The sequence below is a fragment of the Dasypus novemcinctus genome, chromosome 3 (genome assembly GCF_030445035.2).
Source record: "Dasypus novemcinctus isolate mDasNov1 chromosome 3, mDasNov1.1.hap2, whole genome shotgun sequence".
In the NCBI taxonomy this organism is placed as follows: domain Eukaryota; kingdom Metazoa; phylum Chordata; class Mammalia; order Cingulata; family Dasypodidae; genus Dasypus; species Dasypus novemcinctus.
The window spans coordinates 170132356-170156005 of record NC_080675.1 but is presented as its reverse complement, the minus strand read 5'-3'; the positions used below and the strand labels follow the sequence as shown (position 1 = coordinate 170156005).

Here is a 23650-nt window from a genome sequence, read left to right as displayed (position 1 = left end):
AATGGACAGATAGTGAGTTCAAGTGGCAGGGCAGAAGATAAATATTTTTAAAAAATTAAAATTAAAGACAAGCTTCATCAAGGAGAAAATGTTTGTGGTCCTAACAAAGGATTAATACTCAAAATATATAATGGGCTTCTATTAAAAAAAAAAAAAATATATATATATATATACACACATCCCAGTAGAAATACGGGCAGAGGGTATGCAAAGGTTATTCACAGTGGAAATGTAAATGACTGATGAACATCTGAAAAAAGTGTCAGTCTCACTAGCAATCAGGAAAATACAAATTAAGTCCATGAAATATGTTTCGCTAATGCAATTGCCAAAAATAAGAAAGATTGATGGCATAAAGATGGGTAAGAATGTGGAGAAATGAGCGTGTTAATTGGTACAATCTTTCGGGAGAGTGATTAGAATTCTCTATTAACATTTTTTAAATGCCCAACATTTGACTCGGTAAAATTTTTGCCATTAAATATATATCATGTATTTGTACTTGTGCCCAAAGCTGTATATAGAATAATATTCACTGAGGCAGCCTTTGAAGGTGAAAAACTGGAAAAAGCTGAAATGTCCTGCCTTAGGGCTGCCATCATGCATTGCCACACACTTGGTGGTTTAAAACAATGCACATTTTTTCTCTTACAGTGCTGGAGACCAGAAGTCAGAAATCGAGGTGCTGGCAGCCGCAGGCGCCCTCTGAAGGAGGTGGGAGGGAATGCATCCTGGCCTCTCTCAGCCTCTGGTGGCTTCCAGCATTCCTTGGCTTGCAGCTGTGTCATTGTGTCTCTGACTCATCTTTCCCTGGGTCTTCACGCCCCTTTCCCCCGGATCTGTGTGTCAAATCTCCCTCTGCCTTTCTCTGCCCCCTCCCATTATTAACATTTTGCATTAGTGATACCATTGTTACAGCTACTAGAATAACACATATTATTCTAATTCTATTATTAACTGTACTAGTTAGCCAAAGGTGTGCTGACGCAAAGTACCAGAAATCGGTTGGTTTTTATAAAGGGTATTTATTTTGCATAGAAGTTTACAGCCACAAGGCCTGAAAGAGTACAACTCAAGGGACCATAAGAGGTACTTTCTCACCCAAAGTGTGTGGCCACGTGTTGACTCAAGATGACAGGCGAAATCTGCAAGGGTTCAGGCTTCCTCCTGTTCCCAAGGATCCGTGGTCCCAGCGTCTTCTCATATCGGATGTAGGCTGGGACAAGTCTCCTCTCTCTCCTGGGGCTTGTTCTCCTGGCTCAGCAGCTCTGCTCTGTCCACAAGGCCAGCTGTAAACTGTCAGGTGAACAGTTCATCTCTTCCCCGGGGCCTCTGCCATGTTGAATGGAGCCGTCTCTCCTTGCTCACAGATCTGCTTCTCCTGCCTATTTACTTCCCAGGCTCCAGGATCAAAACTCCAACTAACTCCTCTGCTTTGTGGTTTTCTCTATGAGTCCCTGTCCACCAATACAATATAATATGCCCAGAAGAACAGACTAGTTTACAAACATAATCCAATATCTATTTTTGGAATTCATGAACAGTACTAAACAGCTACATTAACTGTAGTCCATCGTTGACTGTTAGGGTTCACTTGTTTGTGTTGTGCCTTTCTCTTACAAGGACCTGTCATTGAGTTTTGGACCCACCCTAAACCCACAATGATCTGATCTCAGGATCCTTAACATAATCACATCTACAAAGACCCTTTCCCCCCAAAAGTTCACAGTCTCAGGAGGTTAAAACTTGGACATATCTTTTTGGGGAGCGCCGTTCAATCCATGACATGACCATAAAGAGGGGAATGGTTAAATAATCTATGGAGTAACGTGCATGAGTTAGCTCTCTATGTGCCAGCATAAATCTCCAAAACACAGTAACAAGTGAAGAAAGCAATACGTAAAGCAGTATCCATTCATGTTTAAAGAGAAAAGTAAAACAAACTCCTATTTATACATGTCTGTAGGTGCATCTAGGGAAATGCATAGGAATGGCCTAGAAGAATAGACAGGTAATGACTGGCAGTGGGAGGAGTGGGACTGGGGAGGTGAAAAAGGTGCTCCATTTTTTACTGTAATTCTGCATTATTTGCAATTTTAAAAAAGTAATGTGTGTGTGCATTATGTGTGTAATTAAAAATTATGTGTAAATGTGCTCATATATGGTTTATTTCATTTACAAATCTTATAAAAAATTAGGCCTTTCATAAGCACAATGGCTTCCCACATTCCAACCCCATAGTGTGCCCATTTCACAGATGGGAAAGCAGGCAGAGAAAAACGGCTTGCCAAGGTCACACAGGTTGGAGGCATGAATGTAGGGACGATGCTGATATTCACAGAGAATGTAGAGTGGTCAGCCTGGGGTTATGAAATACAGTCTTCATTCTCAAGGGGCTTCTGGCTGTATTTACGAGACAAATCCATGAGATGATAAGACAGGATGGTCCTGCATGATAACAGCCAAGTTAATAAGAGTTAACATTTACCGAGGGCTTAATGTATATCAGGCAGAGTGCTGGGAGCTTTAATATGCAGTAATTAATTTTATTCCCCACTAACCCTATGATGTAGTACCTTTATTATTCTCATTTTACAAATGGGGCGGCCGAGGTACAGATGGGTTAAATAATTTGTAGGTAGGAAGTATCAGAGGCTGACAGGACCAGTCTGATTCCAAATCCCACCCCCCGCCCCCTTAGGGAATGGGCTTTTGGGGGGGAAGCTTACAAGCCAAGAGTCAGCAGGGTCCCATTCTCCTGTTAACCTTGCGGAGTGACATGCTAGGACAGGGCAGAGTGGATCTACATTCCAGGGGAAAGCTTTCTCCTCATTGCTCTCCCTTCTTAGAAATCAAGCATGAGAGTCAGCTTATCAATAAAGGGCTACACAAGCTGCTTTTTTGTTTTGCTGAGCTTCGAACGTGTACAAGAGTAGAGGGAAAAGAAGAAGGATCACTGTATTCCATCACCCAGAATGCTGTTGGTCTAAACCACAATGCTTGAGAGCAGGTTATCCTGGAAGAAATCAGAGGAGCTCAAAGACAGTCAGTCCTGCCTGCTCCAGGTGGGCATGGGGGGCAAGGAAGGGGGTGGAGGGGGCGGGGGGGTGTTGGACTGAACCCTGAGGAGGAGCTTCTGACTGGCCCAGATGGGAACACGCGGCTTGGTCAGAACTGGCTTCTCCACAGAGCACCCCAGCCTTGAAACTGGGTCAATCTGAGATTTAGGACTCCTTCTTGAGGCTGGTTTCTTTCCCTTTCTCTTGCCTGGGGGCATGACCCCACAGGAATAATACTGTACTGGCCATTCTTCCATCATTCGTGCCCAAGATCAGCAGCAAGGTAGCAGGTCTCATACATGTCCATTTGACAGCTGAAAGTCTGTTCTCCCACCAAATCTCCCAGGTAACGAAGTTGGAACAGGGTTCAACTTTCCATTTGAGGGAAGCTGACTTGGCCCAATGGATAGGGTGTCTGCCTACCACATGGGAGGTCCGCGGTTCAAACCCCGGGCCTCCTTTACCCGTGTGGAGCTGGTCCACGTGGAGTGCTGATGCGCGCAAGGAGTGCCGTGCCACGCAGGGTGTCCCCTCGTAGGGGAGACCCACGCGCAAGGAGTGCGCCCCGCAAGGAGAGCCGCCCAGCGCGAAAGAAAGTGCAGCCTGCCCAGGAATGGCGCCGCACACACGGAGAGCTGACGCAGCAAGATGATGCAACAAAAAGAAACACAGATTCCCGTGCTGCGGACAACAGAAGTGGGCAAAGAAGAACATGCAACAAATGGACACAGAGAACAGACAACTGGGGTGGGGGGGGGGGGAGAGGAGAGAAATTAAAAAAACAAAACAAAACCCTTTCCATTTGAGAAAACCGCCTTGGAGAAGGCGTGAGCGTTGCCTAAAGTCATGCAGGAATCCAAACCGAGGAGTCAGAACTTGAATAGTGAGGTGAGAACACTACAAAAAGGGGATTGGAAGCTCCCTGGCACTTTTTACCTGGGTAAACTAGCACAAGCCATGTCCCCTTAGGGATCTCAGTTTCCTCATCTGTATCGTAAGGGAGTCTAGACCTGGGCAATCTCAGTAATAATTTACTGAGCATCTACCACATGCCAGGTTTGGGGCCAGGGTCTTTACACACAGTGCCTCTAATTCCTTCAATAACCTTGCAGAACAGGTGCACTCTTCTTTCCCAGAAGAGGAAATGGAGACTGAAAACTGAGGCCACTCAGCTTGGACATGGAGAGACTGAATGAGGAACCCAAGCTCTTTCCTCCTTACCCTACATCTCCAAGTCACTTATCATCCTTGAGCCTCACTTTCTTCATCTGCGAAAGCCAATAAACATCCCTTACTCAGAGATCTGCCCTGAACCCTGTGGGCAGAGCAGTTCATTCATTCTTTGAATTTTTATTGAGAACCTACTCTTATGTGATAAGGACACAATGGAGAATTAGATAAAACACGGACTCTCCCTGAGCTTACAGTTGGGGGAGGGGAAGTAGAGCAAAGAAAATAAAATTTTTAAAAAGCCAGCGAGGATAAGTACTCCGAAGAAAGAGAGCAAGTGAGGGCTATCGGGAAAGCCCTCTGAAGAGGTGACACCTGAGTGATCCTAAGGAGGAAGACGGGGGGAAATTTGGGGACAGGCTTTTCCAGAAAGAGGAAACAGTGGGTGCAAAGGCTTATAAGACTGAACGAGAGAATTACGTAAACGTCAAGTAAAGGTTATGGGATCAATCATTTGAGTGCAAGAAGCCCTTACCGCGCGGCCACTGCGAGCCAACAGTTGTGCTGGCCACTGAGTGTCGGAGATGCTAAGTAATAAGGTCAGATTCGCGGGAAGCTCACTGTCTGGGAGGAGCTGAGAGAAGGCAGACAGTTTCTCTGCTCACGAGATGGAGCAAATCAAGAGGTGAAAAAAATAATTTTTGTTCATGTTTTTGCAGATGTGCTCAGTAGGCGCAGAAAAGCTGTCATAGGGGATTGCGGAGATGCCTAGGCTGGGGTGACAGGTTAATATTTCCCCAGGCAGCCACCGGGCTTCTGTGGGTTCAACCCTCCTCCCGGCACCAGGGTGCGCTGTGCCTTCTCTCAGCGCCGGCCGGGCGGTGCGGCGCTCTCCCTCACGTCCCCTCTCGCTGCTCCACACTTCCTTTGGCTGGCGGAAGTGGGGTGCTGCGGCCGCGAGAGCCGGGGTCCGGAGGCATGATGGGGGCGGGGCCGGGGGAGGAGCGCAGCGAGCTGGCCGGGGGCTCTCTCGCCCCGGCCCTTTGAGTCCGGACCGACAGGTGAGGACTTCCCTTTCTTCTGCCAGCCTCCGAAGCTGTCCGGACTTAACCTAAAGGCGTCCCCGGGTTACGCTGTGGAGCCGCTCCCTCCCTGCAGGACCCCGAGGTCCCGCGAGCCCCGCTCTCCCTCGGAGTTTTCTTCCCAATGAGGCCCCACCCGGGGTTTTACTTTCCGAGGGCGCTCGCCTTGAACTTGTGTGCCGGGTCCTTGGCATCCCTGTCCCGTTTGGAAGCAGTAACAAGGAATTGAAGACTATGCACCTGCCCCTTTGGGGAAACTAAGACCTAGGAAGGGTAAAGTACTTGCCTAGTACCACACAGTGAGTTAGTCCTTCGAGTAAGTAAGGCTTTCTTACTTCTTTCATTTTATTAATAATGTTTTGAACCCCCTCTGTGTTCCAGCCTCAGTGCTAAGCCCTGAGAATACCGTGGTGGCCAAAGCAGACAAGATTCCTGCCTGCCTGGAGAGGACAGTGTAGTGGAGGGTGTCTCCTCGAACACGTTATCATGCAAGCAAAAGTATAGATACAAATTGTAACTATTACTATGGGAGTCCTATTTTAGGTAGGTTGCTCAGGGAAGACTTCCGGAAGGAAGTGACACTTTAGTGCAACTTGAGAAGTTATGACAAAAGCCAAGGGAAGTGCATTCCGACAGAGGGACTATCCCCTGTGGGTGCCTGAGTTGGCAAAGAACTTGGCATGAGGCGTATGCAGTGTTCAGGAAGAGAAGTTTATGTGTCAAGCACTGAGATGGTGGTAGAGAATATAATGTTTGGCTGCTGGTCCTTGAGGGGATGATAGACGTGTAAGTAAAACAGACAAAGTTGCAAGCATGATAAATGCTGTGAGGGAGAGGTGTGACTGATATATTGAGATTTAAAAAAAAAATATTTATTTTATTTATTTCTCCCCCCACCCCCAGTTGTCTGTTCTCTGTGTTCATTTGCTGCGTGTTCTTCTTTTTGTTCGCTTCTGTTGTTGTCAGTGGCATGGGAATTGTGTTTCTTTTTGTTGCGTCATCTTGTTGTGTCAGCTCTCTGTGTGTGCGGTGCCATTCCTGGGCAGGCTGAACTTTCTTTCACGCTGGGCGGCTCTCCTTGCGGGGCGCGCTCCTTGCGCATGGGGCTCCCCTACGCATGGGGCACCCCTGCAGTGGCAGGGCACTCCTTGAATGCCTCAGCATTTCTTGTGGGCCAGCTGCACATGGGTCAAGGAGGCCCCGGGTTTGAACCACAGACCTCCCATGTGGTAGGCGGACGCCCTATTCATTGGCCCAAGTCCGCTTTCCAATATATTGAGATTTCATCTACTGGGGAGATTAAAGAAGACTCCCCCGAGGAAGGGATAATTGAGCTGATCTCTGAAATAGGAATTAACTCAGCCAAATGAGAAGAGCTTTCCAGATTGAGATTAACTGCAAGTGCTAAGGTTGTGAGGGAGGAGGTATGATACTTGTTGAAGAAATGGTTAGAGATGATGGGAAAATAGAGATAATGAGGCTTGAGAGGCATGTAGATGTGAGACCTTTGAGCACCTAGTTGACCATATTAAGGATTTTGATCCTTACCATTAAGAGCAATGGGAAGATGCTGACCTGTTTTAATCCTTAGGGGAAAGGACATTAAAATGCCTTTTGAAAAGATCACTCTGGTGAATGGAGAATAGATGGGAGGTAGACAATAGTGAATTCAGGAAGACCAATTAGGATGCTATTGCCGTAATGTAGGCATGAAATTATAAAATTTTGGATAAGGATGCTGGCATGTCAAGACAAAGAAGTGGATGGTTGGGAAAACGAGGAGGTAGAAATGGTAGATATAGGGCTGAGTGAAAGAGATATCAAGGATTGACTCCTAGGTTTCTGGTTCATGCTAACAGAAGAATGGCCATGTCATTCACTAGAGGAGGGAAACTTCCTCTAGTGAACCTAGGTAGAGAGCCAGCTTTTGGGAAGAAAATCACGAATTACTCTATTTGTTTATAACTGCTACCCTAATTAGAAAAGACTTTAACTGTATGCTTTTTCCATATTGTTTGAATTTTTATGAGCATGTATTATTGTTATAATCAGAAAAAAAGTACAGATTGGGAAAGTCTTTTTAGAACTCCATGCCCCTAAAATCCATAATTGTATGATTCAAATTATAATGTAGGTAAAAAATGCATAAAATGTTTGTATGTCACTGAGAGTGTTGATGGAAGTGAGGATTTCTTGTACTGTCTGAAGCCGGGACTAACATGTCGTTACTCCCCCCCCCCCCCCCCCCCCCCGCCCCACTGTCCTGGTATTGATATTTTTACCTTAAAAGAGAAACCAGAGAATTTAAAGTGGATCTATTCAAGATGGACTTGAACTTTCCTAGAGTAAGCATGTACTTTGCTTAAAATGTTCAGTGGTCCTTTCTAAGTTGAACAGCTGTAATAAACTTTATCAGACTCTTAGTTATCTGGGTGTAGTCTGCTAGGTGGTAACTAATGCCCATTCCTTATCCCATCTTTGGGCCTCACCCACATCTCTCATCCCGTTCCACTCTCCCTCTTTACAGCAGCCATCCTAGGTGGGCAGGTTGCTAGCTGGCAGAGGTCTCCCAAGCAGGAATTGAGTGAGGCTGTTTTGTATATTACTTGCTATTTTAAAATGCTGAAACCTAAGTGTGTTTTGTAGGCTGCATCAAAATGGTCACATCAAGAATGTCGCTATTATAAGGAATAGTTGTATGAAATTCAGTGTTGTATTTATTATATGGATGTTGTGGAGGATATTGCTCACTGTATCATGCCAAGGTCCTTTGAGAAAACTCATAGGAGAGATTTCTTTTACGCTCCAGTGCTCGGAAAAACTGTCCTGCTTCCAAGCAGTTATTAAGTTTTTATCTTACTGGCAGTGCAAATTCTGTAACTGATTATATTTTTCTATTTATCTTGTCAGCTGGGAAAATCAGAACCAAAGTTGAAACTTTGCAGCTCTGGAGGTCCTTATGGAATGCATTTCTGTGTTCTTCTGGCTTTATCTTATTGTCTTACCTTTGTTTTCCCTTCACAATAATTGTTTTAATTAAATTCTGAGTAAATGCAAAATAATCCTTAAAAAAAAATCACGGTTAAAGAATAACAGTTCAACGAAGGCCAGTTTAAATTAAAAATACCTTTGGAGTTCCCAGTGTTTCTTCCCACTCTTATCCCATTTCTTACTTCCTCAGAGGTAACCACTTTTCTGAATTTTGGTTATGATTCCTTGATTTTTTAAATTGAATACCATGTATATTGGTGTCCTAAACTATAAACGGAATCATACTGTGTATATTCTGCAGCTTGTTTTCTTCTTTCAGCATTGTCTGCTGAGATTCATCCGTGTTGTTATGTATAACTGTAGATCATTGATTTATTGTTTCATAGGATTCCACTGCCTGATATGCCTCCATTAATTTATCCCACCTACTGCTGATGGACATTTGGGGTATTGTCAGATTTTACTGTTGCTAATTGTCCTGATACATTTTTGTATATGTTTCCTATTATATATGTACATACATTTCTCTAGGTCAGAGTTACTTAACCCTGGCACTGTTGACATTTTAGGCCAGATAATACTTTGTTGAAAGGGGCTGTCCTGTTTACTGTTGGAGGTTTAGCAGCATCCCTAATCTCTATCTGCTAGATGCTGAAAGCATCCACCCTACCCTCCATAGATGTGACAACCAGAAACGTCTCCAGATATTACAAAGTCACCCCTGGTCTGCAAACTTTTATTATTTATTTATTTCTCTCCCCTTCCCCGCCCCCACCCCCCCAGTTGCAAGCTCTCTGTGTCCATTAGCTGTGTGTTCTTCTGTGTCCACTTGTATTTTCATCAGTGGCACCTGGAATCTGTCTTATTTTGTTGTGTCATCTTGCTGTGTCAGCTCTCCATGTGTGCGGCGCTACTCCTGGGCAGACTACACTTATTTTTGCGCTGGGCGGCTCTCCTTATGGGTGCACTCCTTGTGCATGGGGCTCCCCTATGCTGGGGAGGGGGATACCCCCGCGTGGCACGGCACTCCTTCCGTGCATCAGCACTGCGTGTGGGCCAGCTCACCACATGGGTCAGGAGGCCCTGGGTTTGAACCTTGGACCTCCCCTTGTGGTAGGCAGATACCATATCCATTGGGCCAAATCAGCTTCCCTCAAACTTTTAAAATATAAAACGGCCAGACAGTAAATATTTTAGGCCTTGTGGGCTATATGGTCTCTGTTGGAACGACTCAACTATGCTTTTGTAGAAGCAGCCATTGGTAAGATATAAATGAATGGGTGCGGCTGTGTTTCAATAACACTTTATTTGTAAAAACAGGCAGTTAGGTTAGATTTGGCCTGAGGGCGGTAGTTTGTATACCTTGGCTCTAGTCTGGATCAATAGGAAATACTTTTTATATCTTCACCCAATGCATATAATTCATATATATAATTGAAATGAAAGTTTCACAGAACAACAGTGTTTAATCTTACTATGTGTGATACAGTTTGGTGTTTTTAAAATTTTATTTCAGTTTTTAGGATGTCAGTCAGTATATACACTAAATTGATTTCAAGATGCCATTAATGGGTTGTAACTGGCAGCTGAATAAATTTGATTTGCTCAGCCATAGAGATATGCACATTTTCCATTTGAATAGATATTGCAAATATTTATAGAACACATTTCAGATCCCTTTTAGAAGGAGACATAATAGTCATAAATACTTCATTGTGTATATGTTTTTATTTCTAAAATAGATCCATCCCCCTGCTCAAAACCTGTAATAGCTTGTGTGACATGGTATGCAAGGTATTTTCCAATCTGCCTCCATTCTTCTTTTCTAGGCTTCTTTGTCATCATTCCCTCTGTTTGCTGTGCTCAACTTGAACCTATTCTCTTTCCCAAATGTGCCATGGCATACTCTTTTTAAGTGTTCATTCATTCTTTTATATCTGCCCTACTTTCTTTCTGAAATGTTCCTCCTTGCCTGATGAATTATTTATCTTTCAAGGCCCATGTCAAATGTTGCCCCATTCATCTGTTTTAACAAAAATATTTGTGTGCATCTCCTGTTCCTTAGACACTGTCCTAGGTGCTGAGGATACAGCAAGGACTTAGACGAAGTCCTTGCACCTGGTATGGAGAGATAGATACTAATAAAGTAATCAAATAAGATAATTTCAGAAAGTGATAAGGGATATGAAGGAAAGATACATTAAAAGGGTAGACTGTGGATGGAGAAAGGTATTTCTTCAGCTAGAGTTGTCAGAGAAAACCTCTGAAGAGTTGCTATTTTAGCTGAGACTTGAATGATGAAACAGAGGCAGCTCTGGGAAGGTGTGAGGAAAGAGTGTTTCAGACAGAGGGAATACAAGTACAAAGGCCATGAGATAGAAGCAGGTTTATTCAATGGTTAAAAAAAAGACTGGTGTAGATATGTAGTGAAGAAGATGGAGAGTGATGAAGTTGGAGAGTTGGAAAACCATGATGTCTTTCCTGACACCTCTCCTACTTGAGACGAACAATTTCTCCTATCTCTCTTTCACAACACTGTGTATTATTTAGTTAAGAGTGTTTATCACCTTTTAGCATACTTTTTGTTGTTGTTTACTTGTCTGTTTTCCTACCCAGAACTTGAGGTCCCTAAGGATTGTACATCTTTGCATTCCCAGTGCTTTGGGAATTTTGAATTCTTGATGGATTAATACCTTAGGCATTTAAAAAATGTTTACTAGTTCTGGGAAGATGGTGGACTAGAAAGTCATGGGACTGTCTTCTCTGCCAGAAAAATACCTAGAGGACAGACTGAAACAGTCTGGGAAAAGATGTTACCGCCCAGAAGAGAGAGGGACAAAGGAGGGGAATCTGACGATGGCTAAACTGTGAGTTGAAACCAGCGACTGCTAATGCTGGCATCCTCCCCCACACTAAAGATCCTTCAGAATTCTCAAGTTTCTGAGCCTGCTGAAGACAAAGGGGGCTCTAGGGATCCACCATCCCAGGAAAGGGGAGAGAGAGGGACACAGCCTAAGGCTGACTCAGCTTCTGACCCACAGATTTGGTCTGCTGTGTCCCACCAGCCCTTCCAGGCTGGTTGGGACCATGCTGTTGTTTTCCCTGGGAAGTGGCACAGGACTGGAGAGCTCCAGCCCTTGCAATCTCCCTCTCTTCTAGCTGGTACTGATTGCCGAGGATGTACCTCCCCAGGAAAGGGGAGTGAGAGGGACAGGCCCGAGGCTGACTCAGCTTCTGACCCACAAATTCAGTCTGCTCAACCCTCTGGGTTTGCCTTGGGAGCCTCCAAGGGGCTAAAGAGATAACCACCCTCCCAATCCCCTTCCCTACTCACTGGAACTGATTGTTGAGGATGCAGAGAGGAATGGATTTCTTACCTGGGAAAAAGGAGGGAGCTGCCAGAGAAGGCTGGAGAACTGGCTCTGAGAAAATGTGAATTACAAGTCTCTTAACCTCCAGGCAGGAACCTCTATCACATTGATCCGATCATTGTTGCAGCAAACACTTCAACCAGGCATTGAACTGAGAGGTCTGTCAAAGAGCACTATCTGCTGGCAGACCAAGGAAGCACATGTGAGAATATTAAAAATAAGTAAGAGGCTTTTTCCGGCCTTTACAGCCTCACTCCCCAGTGCCCTAGGAAGCAGGTCTGCACCCTATTACTAGGTCCAGAGCCCAGTTTTGAGCAATTAACAGGGACAGTTCTAACAATCCAAAATTGAACCAAGAATCAAAGAGTGGCAGTAACACAGAGCCTCCTACCACTAAATCCCTAAGAAAGAGAAAGAAATTTAGCATCCGAGTAAACTACCATCCTAATTAGATGCCTAGACATCAGCAAAATTTACAAGCCATACTGATAAAATGGAAGACATGGCCCAAGAAAAGGAATATATCACAGACCCAGAAAAGTCGCAGGATTTGAGAGAACTAATTAATGAGATGCACACAAATTTCCAAAATCAAATTAATGAGTTGAAAGACAATATGACTAAAGAGATAAACAACATCAGGAAGACATTGAGTGAGCACAAAGAAGAATTTGAAATCCTGAATAGAAAAGTAACAGAGCTTATGGGAATGAAAGACATGATAGGTGAGATTAAAAAAACACACACATTAGAGGGAAATGAATGTGGCTCAAGTGATTGGGCTCCTGTCTACCATAAGGGAGGGCCAGGGTTTGATTCCCAGGGCCTCCTGGTGAAAGGCAAGCTGGCCTGCGCGGAGAGCTGGCCCATGTGAAGTGGTAGCCCTCATGGAATGCTGGCCCATGCAGGAGTGGTGGTCCATGCAGAGAGCTGGCACAGCAAGATGATGCAACAAAAAGAGACACAGAGGAAAGACAATACGAGACGCAGCAGACCAGGAAGCTGAAGTAGCACAAGAGATTGATCACCTCTCTCCCACTCTGGAAGGTCCTAGGATCAGTTCCTGGTTCCACCTACAAAGAAGACAAGCAGACACAGAAGAACACACAGAGGGAAGCGGACTTGGCCCAATGGATAGGGCATCCATCTACCACATGTGAGGTCTGCAGTTCAAACCCTGGGCCCCTTTGACCCGTGTGGAGCTGGCCCCTGCGCAGTGTTGATGTGCGCAAGCAGTGCCCTGCCATGCAGGGGTGCCCCCCTGCGAGGGGAACCCCATGTGCAAGGAGTGCGTTCCGTAAGGAGAGCCACCCAGTGTGAAAGAAAGTTCAGCCTGCCCAGGAATGGCACCGCACACATGGAGAGCTGATGCAGCAGGATGATGCAACAAAAAGAAACAGATTCCCGTGCCGCTGACAACAACAGAAGCGGACAAAGAAGAACATGCAGCAAATGGACACAGAGAACAGACAACTGGGGGGAGGGGGAAGGGGAGAAAAATAAATAAAAATAAATCTTTTAAAAAAAAAAGAACACAGAGCAGACAGTGAATGCAAAATAACAAGGGGGGAGGACGAGAAATATTTTTTAAAAATTAGAGGCATACAACAGCAGACTTGAAATGATAGAAGAAAGAGTAAGTGATACTGAAGACAGAATACTGAAATTGAAGACAGCGAAGACAGAAAGAAAAGAATGGAAAAAAATTGATCAGGGGCTCAGGGTGTTGAACAATAACACAAAACACAACAACATATGTGTCATGGGAGTACTAGAAGGAGAAGAGAAGGAAAAGGGGGCAGAAAGAGTATTGAGGAAATAATAACTGAAAATTTCACAACTCTCATGAAAGAAATAAACTTACATGTCCAAGAAGTGCACTGTACCTCAGTCAGAATAAATCCAAATAGACCTACTCCAAGACACATACTACTCAATGTCAAATGTAAAGGATAAAGAGAAAATTCTGAGAGCAACGAGGGAGAAGCAAACCATCACATACAAGGGATGCCCAGTAAGTCTTAGCTTGCATTTCTCATCAGAAACTAGGAGGCGAGAAGACTGTGGTATGATACAATTAGAGTAATGAAAGAAAAAATTGCCAGCCAAGAATTCTTTATACAGCAAGTTGTCCTTCAGATATGAAGTTGAGTATAAAATATTCACAAGCAAACAGAAACTAAGAGAGTTCATAAAAATGAATACACCTTTGCAGGAAATATTTAAAGGAAGCCTTAGAACCTGAAAGAAAAGAGGAGAGTGAGGCTTGGAGGAGAGTATAGAAGAAAGAATAGCAGAAAGGATACCCAAAAGAGTAAAAAGACAGATGAAAATATGTAACAAATGAAAACCAAAGAAGAAAATGGTGGAAGTAAATAATGCATTTACAATAATATCATTGAATGTGAATGGATTAAACTCCCCAATCAAAAGATACAGGCTGACAGAATTGATTAAAAAAACATGAGCCATCCATATGCTGCCTAGAAGAGACTCACCTTAGAGCCAGGGATACAAACTGGCTGAAAGTGAAAGGTTGGAAAAAGATACTCCATGCAAATAGTAACCAAAAAAGAGCAGGGGTAGCTATACTAATATCAGACAAAACAAAAAAGTTATAAAAGATAAGAAGGCCATTAAATATCAATAAAAGGAACAATCCACCAGGAATATATAACAGTCATAAATATCTATGCACCTAACCAGGGTACCCCAAAATACATGAGACACACTCCAGCAAAATTGAAGGGAAAAATAGACATCTGTACAATAATTGTTGTAGACTTCAACACCCCACTCACATCATTAGATAGAACTATACAGAAGATCAACAAGGAAACAGAGAAGTTGAACAATATGACAAATGAGTTAGACCTAACAGACATACAGAACGTTGCATCCAAACTCAGTGGGTTATACATTCTCAAGTGCCTGTGGATCTTTCTCCAGAATAGACCACATGTTAGGTCACAAAGCAGCTTTCAATAAATATAAAATGATTGAAATTATACAAAGCACCTTCTCAGATCATAATGGAATGAAACTGGAAATTAATAATGGACAGGAAAAAGGTAAATTTGCAAATGTGTGGAGGCTAAAGAACACACTCCTAACTAATCAGTGGGTCAAAGAAGAAAATGCAAGTGAAATCAGTAAATATAATGAGTCACATGAATGAGAACACAACGAATCAAAACTTATGTGATACAGTGAAAGCAGTCTTGAGAGGAAAATTTATAGCCCTAAACACCTATATTAAAAAAGAAGAAAGAGCTAACTTCAAAGATTTAACTGAACAACTGAAGAAACTAGAAAAAGAACAGCAAACCAATCCCAAAGCAAGCAGAAGGAAAGAAAGAATAAAGATTAGAGCAGAAATAAATGAAATTGAGAAAATCAGCAACAACAACGACAACAACAAAATAGAGAAAACCAACAAAACCAAAAGCTGGTTCTTTGAGAAGATCAATAAAATTGACAAACCCCTAGCTAGACTACAAAGGAAAAAGAGAGATGATGCAAATAAATACAATCAGAAATAAAGGAGGGGATGTTATGACAGACTCCACAGATATAAAAAGGATAATAAGAGGGATATTATGAGAAACTGTATGCCAACAAACTAGACAACTCCTAGATGAAATGGACAAATTCCAAGAAATGCAAAAACAACCTATACTGATGCTACAAGAAATACAAGAACTTAACAAACCAATTACATTTAAAGAAACTGAATACATCCTCAGAAATCTCCCAACAAAGAAAAGTCCAGGACCAGGTGACTTCACAGGTGAATTCTACTAAGCATTTTGAAAATAATTAACACCAATCCTGTTTAAACTCTTCCAAAAAATTTTAGAGGAGGGAAAATTACCCAAAGAATTTTATGAAGCCAACATTACCCTAATACCAAAGCGAGATAAAGACACTTCAAGAAAAGAAAATTACAGACCAATCTCCTTAATGAACATAGATGCAAAAATTCTCAGTGAAAAACTTGCAAATAGAATCGAACAGCATACCAAAAGATGTATATATCACAGCCAGGTGGGATTTATTCCTGGTGTGCAAGACTGGTTCACCATAAGAAAATCAATCAATGTAATACAGCACATTAACAAATTGAAGGAAAAAAAAACACAAGATCATCTCAATCAACCCAGAAAAGGCATTCGACAAAGTGCAGCATCCTTTCTTGATAAAAACTCTTCAAAAGATAGGAATAGAAGGAAGATTCATCAACATGATATTAGGCATATATGAAAAACCCACAGCCATTATCGTTCTCAATGGGGAGAGGTTGAAAGCTTTCCCACTAAGATCAGGAACAAGACAAGAATGCCCACTGTCACCATTGTTATTCATTATTGTACTTGAAGTTCTAGCTAGAGCAATTAGACAAGAAAAAAAAAGCATTCAAAGAGGAAGTAAAACTATTTGCAGATGACATGATCCTATGTTTAGAAAATTCTTAAATGTCTACAACAAAACTACTTGAGCTGATAAACAAGTTCAGCAAAGTGGCAGGATACAAGATCAACATGCAAAAGTCAGTCATGTTTTTGTACACTAGTGTTGGAACAATCTGAGGAGGAAGTCAGGAGAAAAAGTCCATTTTCCATAGCAAGAAAAAGACTCAAATACTGAGGAATCAATTTTTAAAAATAATCCCCCCCCCCCCCCCCCCCGCATCTGGTCATCTGCTCTCTCTCTCTGCCCATTTGCTGTGCATTCTTCTGTGTCTGTTATATTCTCATTAGGTTGCTCTGGGAACCCATCCTTCTCGAGTGGGAGAGGCAATGATTCTCTTGGATCACCTGAGTTCCACAGTTTGTTACATCTCAGTTTGTCTCTTCTCTGTGTCTCTTTTTTGTTGTGTCATCTTGCTGCATCAGCTCTCTGTGTGGGAGGCACTGCTCCTGAGCGGGCTTCACTCCTGAGTGGGGCAGCTTTCCTTGCATGAGGGCCACTCCTTGTGCGAGGGCACTCCTGCGAGGGGTGCACTCCTACACGGGGACACCCCTGTGTGGGGTGGCACTCCATGTGTGTGGCAACACTCCGTTGGACCAGCTTGCCACACAGGCCAGGAGGCCCTGGGCCCTGGACTTCTCTATGGTAGGTGGAAGCTCTGTCTGTTGAGCCATGTCTGCTTCCCCCTAGGAATCAATTTAACAAAAGAAATACAGGACCTAGATGCAGAAAACTACAAAACAGTACTAAAAGAAATCTATGAGTATCTAAACAAATGGAAAGAAATTCTCTGTTTGTGGATTGGAAGACTAAATATCATGAAGATGTCAATCCTTCTTAAACTGATTTATAGATTCAATGCAATACCAATCAAAATTCCAATAGCCTACTTCCTAGGAATAGAAAAGACAATTACCAAATTCATCTGAAAAGGAAGGTGCACCTGAATAGCCAAAAGCATTCTAAAAACGAAGAGTGACATGGGAGAAATTTCACTGCCTCACCTTGAAACATATTACAAAGCTACAGTGGTCAAAACAGCATGGTACTGGCATAAAGATAGACACATTGATCAGTGGACGTATTAGTCAGCCAAAGAGGTGGTGATGCAAAATACCAGAAATTGGTTGGTTTTTGTAAAGGGTGTTTATTTGGGGTAGAAGCTTATAGTTACCAGGCCATAAAGCACAAGTTACCTTGCTCACCAAAGTTTATTGTCAAGTTTTGCATGCTGACATTTGTAAGGGTTCAGGCTTCCTGGGTTCCTCTCTTTCTGGGGCTTGCCTCTCTCCAGGCTCAGCTCCTTTTTATTGCCACAAGGCCAGCTGTAGACTATTAGATGAATGGCTTGTTTCTCTTCCTGGGGCCTTCTCTCTTTCCTTAGACCAGGCTCCTCTGTGTGCTTACTTCCTGGGGCTCCAACTCAAGGCTCCAGTATCAAAACTCCAACATCAAATCTCCAACTTCAAAATTCCAACTCTGTCCTTTGCCATGTCTTTGCCGTCACCCTACTGACATGGCCCAGTCAAAACCCTAATCATAATTTAATCATGCCCAGGTACAGACCAGTTTGCAAACATATCCAATATCTATGTTTGAAATTCATGAACCACATCAAACTGTACAATATAATAAAATTGAGAGTCCAGAAAGAAACCTTCACTTATACCATCAACTGATTTTTCACAAACCTACCAAGCCCATATTAATGGGACAAAACAGTTCCTTCAACAGATGGTGCTGGGAGAACTGGGTATCTATGACCAAAAATTGAAAGAGGACCCCTATCTTACTCCTTGTACAAGAATCAACTCAAAATGGATCAGAGACCTAAATATAAAAGCCAGTATCATAAAACTACTAGAAGAAAATGAAGGGAAACATCTTAAAGACCTTATGCTAGCTGGTGGTTTCTGGAACCTTATATCCAAAGCAAAGCATGTACAACAAAAGAAAACGTAGATAAATGGGACCTCCTCAAAATTAAACATTGTTGCCCCTCACAGGACTTTGTCAAAAGAGTGGAAAGGCAGCTGATTCAAGGTGAGAAAATATTTGGAAATCACATGTCCAATAAGGGTTTAATATCCCTGCAATACCACTAGTGGGTATATACCCAGAAAACTGAGAGCAGTGACATGAATAGACATCTGCACACCCATGTTCAGAGCGGCGTTATTCACAGTTGCCAAAAGTTGGAAACAATCCAGGTGTCTATCAGCTGATGAATGGATAAACAAACTGGTGTATTCACATGATGGAATATTATGTAATGGTAAGAAGAAATGAAGTTGTAAAGCATGACAACATGGATGAACCTGGAGGATGTTCTGTTTAGTGAAGGAAGCCAGACACAAATGGACAAATTATGATTGTGTTACTATGAACTAAATATATTGTGTAACATATTATGAGATTCTATTTATATAAAATGTAAATATAAATCAATTTATAAAAACGAAATTTATTAAACAGTTGAACCAAATTTAGCAAAATGTTAACATCTCTTAAATGTAAGAGGAAAATTTTGTGATTATTTATTTCAGTCATACTTTAACTTTATAAGGAATGTGCCTAATGTTTCCAGATGGAGAATAAAATAAACTGAATCGTTTTTAAAAAATGTTTACTTGTAAAATGACTTTTAACGAGAAATATCTTTAGATGTATTCCTAATTCTCAAAGAATCTGCACTCTTAGCTGGAGTTACATCAGTGAGGTCATTGTCAGAGTTGATGAATAAACGGGACTGAGTGAACAGTCACAGCTTAATGGTTATGGTTCCATATTACAAACAGGCAAAATATCAAGGTTAAATGACAACTGTCTTTGGAACTATTGATATTTTATAGGAAAGCTTTTGTCCCTTTTGGTGAAAACATTTAGAAATTCTACTTTATGGTTTAAAATACACAATCAAGTAGAGATTTAAACTAAATTTTACAGTAACTGATATTCACTAATCGTCCTTTTCTTTCTTTCTAAACAAGAAGAATCCAGTGCTTTGCATTTCCAGAAGTTCTATGTCAACAGTTTCTTGCTTAAGGTTTATTTTGTGACCCAGGATATGGTCTATCTTGGCAAATGTTCCATGTGAACTTTAAAATAATGTGTATTCTGCTGTTGTTGGGTGGAATGTTCTATAAATGTAATTAGATCCAGTTGGTTGATGATGTTATTTGGTTTGTCTGTCCTGGCTGATTTTCTGTCTACTGGTTCTCACTGAGAGAGAATTGTTGAAATCTCTGGTTTTAATTGTGTCTATTTCTTCTTTCAGTTTGCTAATTTTGCTTCTTGTATTATGATGCTCTCTTGTTTGTGCATACACATTTAGGGTTGTTATGTCTTCTTGGTGAATTTACTCCTTCATGATGAAATTAAGCTCTGCTTTCCTAATTAGATCACTGGTTATTACCTCAGGTTTAGGAAAACCAAAAAATACATTTCTAACTCTCAAAATGATTATTCTTTTAAAATTCTGCATTTTTCTTGGTTGGATCATAAATTTTTAGTGTATCAACACAAGTTGGAGCCATCTTTGACTTTTACCCACTTTATCCCTGATAGTTTTCTTTGGTCTGAAATCTGCTTTGTCTACTATTAATATAACTACTCCAGTTTTTAAAAATCTATGCTTGTTTGATATGCCTCTTTCCATTCTTTTACTTCTAACCTATCTGTATCTTTATGGTCACATGAATTTCTTGTTAACAGCATATGCTTGGTTATTAAAAAATTTTTTTTAATCGTCTTTTTTTTTTAAGTTACGTAGATCATAAAAAATGTTGCAATAAAAGAAGATAAGAGGTTCCTATATACCCCACTCCTCCCACTTCAACAACCTCTTTCATCATTATGGCACATTCATTGCATTTGGTGAATACATTTTGGAGCTCTGCTGCACCACATGGGTTATAGTTTATACTCTCCCCCAGTCCATTCAGTGGGTTATGGCAGGATATATAATGTCCAGCATCTGTCCCTGCAATGTAATTTAGGACAATTCCAAGTCCTGAAAAGCCCCCATATCACATCTATTCTTCCCTCTCTCTGCCCTCAGCAACTCCCATGGCCACTGTCTCCACATCAGTGGTACAATTTCTGCCATTGCTAGAGTCACAATAGTTCTATAGTAGAATACCAGTAAGTGCACTGTAATCCATGTTTTATTCCTCAATCCTGAGGACCCTGGGATGGTGATATCTACTCCACCTGTAAATCGAGAAGGGGCATAGATCCCACATGGCTGATGGATGTGATTCTCCTGCTTGCAGTTGTAGGCACTTAGTTCCTTGGTGTGGTGATTGACCATCTTCACCTCCCTGTTAGCTGACCTGGGTAAGTCCAGTGAACTTAGGTGAGTAGGTGTTGCAACTCTGCTGAGGCTCAGGGCCCAGCTGGCACATGGCCAGTACAGAGATTGAAGTCCTCTGAGTATACACCAACCCCAGCGCCAACCACAGTAACAGAAGAGGCATGTGTAGAAAGGTCACATCTGAGTTCCACTCCATCACACTCAGGAGCACAAATTCCAAAGTAGGGCCCACTGACAAGGCATTGAACTCCAGAGCCTTCTGTCATGACTAGAACCTGTGTGTCTACGTAGCCTTCAGGAGCACCATTACCTGGGGTTGTATCTACGTTGGCTCTCTGGGATCCTGCTGAGATGTGTATAAGCGCGACCCCTCTGATGATCTCCCGACTCATTTTGAAGTCTCTTATCCATATAAACTCATTTGTCTTTACCATTTCCCCCTTTTATTCAAGATCTTTTTCTCGTTGCATCACCAACTGGTGATTGGTAGTAATCCCTCGGTGCCAAGGAGGCTTATCCCCAGGAGTCATGTCCCAGGCTGGGGGGAAGATAATGCATTTAAATGCTGAGTTTGGCTTAGAGAGTGGCCACATTTGAGCAACGTGGAGGCTCTCAGGAGGTAACTCTTAGGCACCTGAAGCCTAGTTGAAATTTCAGGCCTATTTGAAATTTTAGGCCTAGTTGAAATTTCAGGCACACAGGTTCATAAACATAGTCATCAGTATCAAGGGCTCATCATTGGACCATCCTTCTTCACTGGTCTTTGTCCTTGCACTTGGGGGATTTTTGCTGTTCCATTGGGGAATATGATAGAGCGCCCCTGGCTAGGAACTCAGCACTCCCTCAGTTGTTGTTTGTACCTACTATGACAATACCCAATGAATATCCAAACATTTTTATATACTCTATATACATGCCCTGGAGAGCTCCCTCCCAACCATGTGTCCCCCATCAATAACACTCCACACTAGTGTTCCTCCCCTGCCATAGTTGAACCCCTCTGTGATCCAAAACTTCTTAAAAACTGAGGACTAATATATTGCCAAATTCGGTTAGCAGGAAAATGAAATAATAATAATAGGGTTAAAGATTGGAAGTAGAATATATACTAATTTAGGAAACTAAAATAAAGTAAAAAATCGGAGTATTAAAAAATGAAAAATATCTTAAAACTTTGTTTTTGACATTTTGCCTTTCATTGCTGTAATAGGTGTTGTCCTCTATATACAGTGGCAAGGCAATTTCTTTCATCCATTCCTCAGTGTCTACATCCTTTTTTTAAAAAAAATTTTTTAATTTTGTCTTCAAAAAGTTTTAGATCACAGTAAAGTCACATATACAATATAGGGGACTCCCATATATCCACCATCAAACTCTTTTTCCCTCTTCCCCAGCAATGACTTTTTACATGTTCATGTTATATTTGCTACAGCTGATGCAGAGATATTGAAACATAGCTACTAACTGTGGTTCTATTTTGGTTTACATTATGGTTTATATTTAGACTATACATTTTCCTAAATTTTTAGGTACATTATGGTTTACATTATGGTTTACATTTTAGACTATACACTTCTATAAATTTTTGGCGAAATTTAACACGTCCTATATCCATCACTGCACAATCTTGTGGAACACATCCATTGCTCCCCAGTTACCCCTGCTTCCATCTATTCTATTCCTCTCTCCCCTTGCCCATAGGCCTGACAGTGACAACCAAGCTTCACTGCTTGAAGGACCAGATTCATAGATACGTGCAACAGTGCTGAGGGCTTGACACACGAGACTGTCCTCCCCCATTGGGAGCCACCAGTGCTCTCTGGAGACACCCTTCCCTCTGAGAACATCAGGCCTCCCCCGGATGGAGTTACACCTTCCCACTGTGTGGATCTCCACCTAATGATATAACACACTATTTGACATGATGAGCACTCACACTTCCTAGAAGCCTTCCCCTGTGCCAGATGCCCCCCATTAAGCACCTTAAACAAGTAACCCTTCCTTATTATATTTTCTAAAGAGTTTTCTCAACATTATAGTTTCACCCACATACCCAGCAATCTCACATGTTCATCTGCACCCCCCAACCCTCCCCCCAATTCCTTGGACCATCTTATCTATCCTCCCAACCCTATCCCCCTCAAGCCTGCAAAGCCCCACCCAGTAGTATCCCTGTGCCCCCATCTTATCCCTTCACTGCACAACTACTTACCTCCACTTTATCATAGATTTCGCCTTGGGTCATTTTAAAAAGTCCATTCTGACATTTTCCATCTTTTAATTGGTGTGATTAGACCATTTGTATTTAATACACTTTTTAATATTTTTGGGTTTAGGTTACCATTTTATTATTTGTTTCTGTTTTTTCAGTCTTTTATTCCTATTCCTACTTTTTTGCTTGCTTTTTTTTTTTTTTTTACATTTGTTAGTATTCTATTTCAGTCTATCTTTTGTGTTTTTGAGTATATTTCTTTTTGTAGCTTTTTTTAAGTGGTTGCTCTAGGAATTACAATGTACATAGTTAACTTTTCACAGTCTATTTAGAAAACTAGTCTTTTACCACTGCGAATGGAATTGTAGAAACCTCCCCACTATTTGGGTCTCTTTACCCTTACCTCTTTTTTTTTTTTAAGATTTATTTATTTTTATTTTATTATTTATTTCTCTCCCCTTCCCCCCCACCCCGGTTGTATGTTCTCTGTGTTTATTTGCTGCGTCTTCTTTGTCCACTTCTGTTGTCAGTGGCACAGGAATCTGTGCTTCTCTTTGCTGCGTCATCTTGTTGTGTCATTTCTCCGTGTGGGCGGTGCCATTCTTAGGCAGGCTGCACTTTCTTTCGTGCTAGGCGGCTCTCCTTACGGGGCACACTCCTTGCGCGTGGGGCTCCCTTACACGGGGACACCCCTGCATGGCATGGACTCCTTGCGCGCATCAGCACTGTGCAAAGGCCAGCTGCACACGGGTCAAGGAGGCCCAGGGTTTAAACCGCGGACCTCCCATGTGATAAACAGACACCCTAACCACTGGGCCAAGTCCACCACCACCCTTACCTCTTTAAGTAATAGTTGTTTACGTATTTTGTCTACATACATTGAGAGCCTCATCAGACAATGTTAGAGTTTTTGCTTTTAGCTGTCAGACACATATTAACTCAAAAGAAGACCAGTCTTTTATATGTACCCAGATATTTAT

At 42.1% G+C, this 23650-nt stretch overlaps 1 protein-coding gene across 6 annotated transcripts in view; it reads left to right on the top strand.

Annotated features, from left to right (window-relative positions):
* Positions 1-5149: 5149 nt before the first annotated feature.
* DET1 (DET1 partner of COP1 E3 ubiquitin ligase) overlaps positions 5150-23650 on the top strand; it is a 37659-nt gene continuing 19158 nt past the window's right edge. For 3 of the 6 annotated variants that reach the window (XR_011648481.1, XM_071214356.1, XM_071214358.1), the window contains exon 1: positions 5152-5627. The gene's annotated coding sequence lies outside the window, so the exon portion shown is untranslated. Of the gene's footprint in view, positions 5628-23650 lie in introns of all 6 variants that reach the window. The other 3 variants (XM_071214357.1, XM_004481077.5, XM_071214355.1) reach the window with 2 other exon arrangements.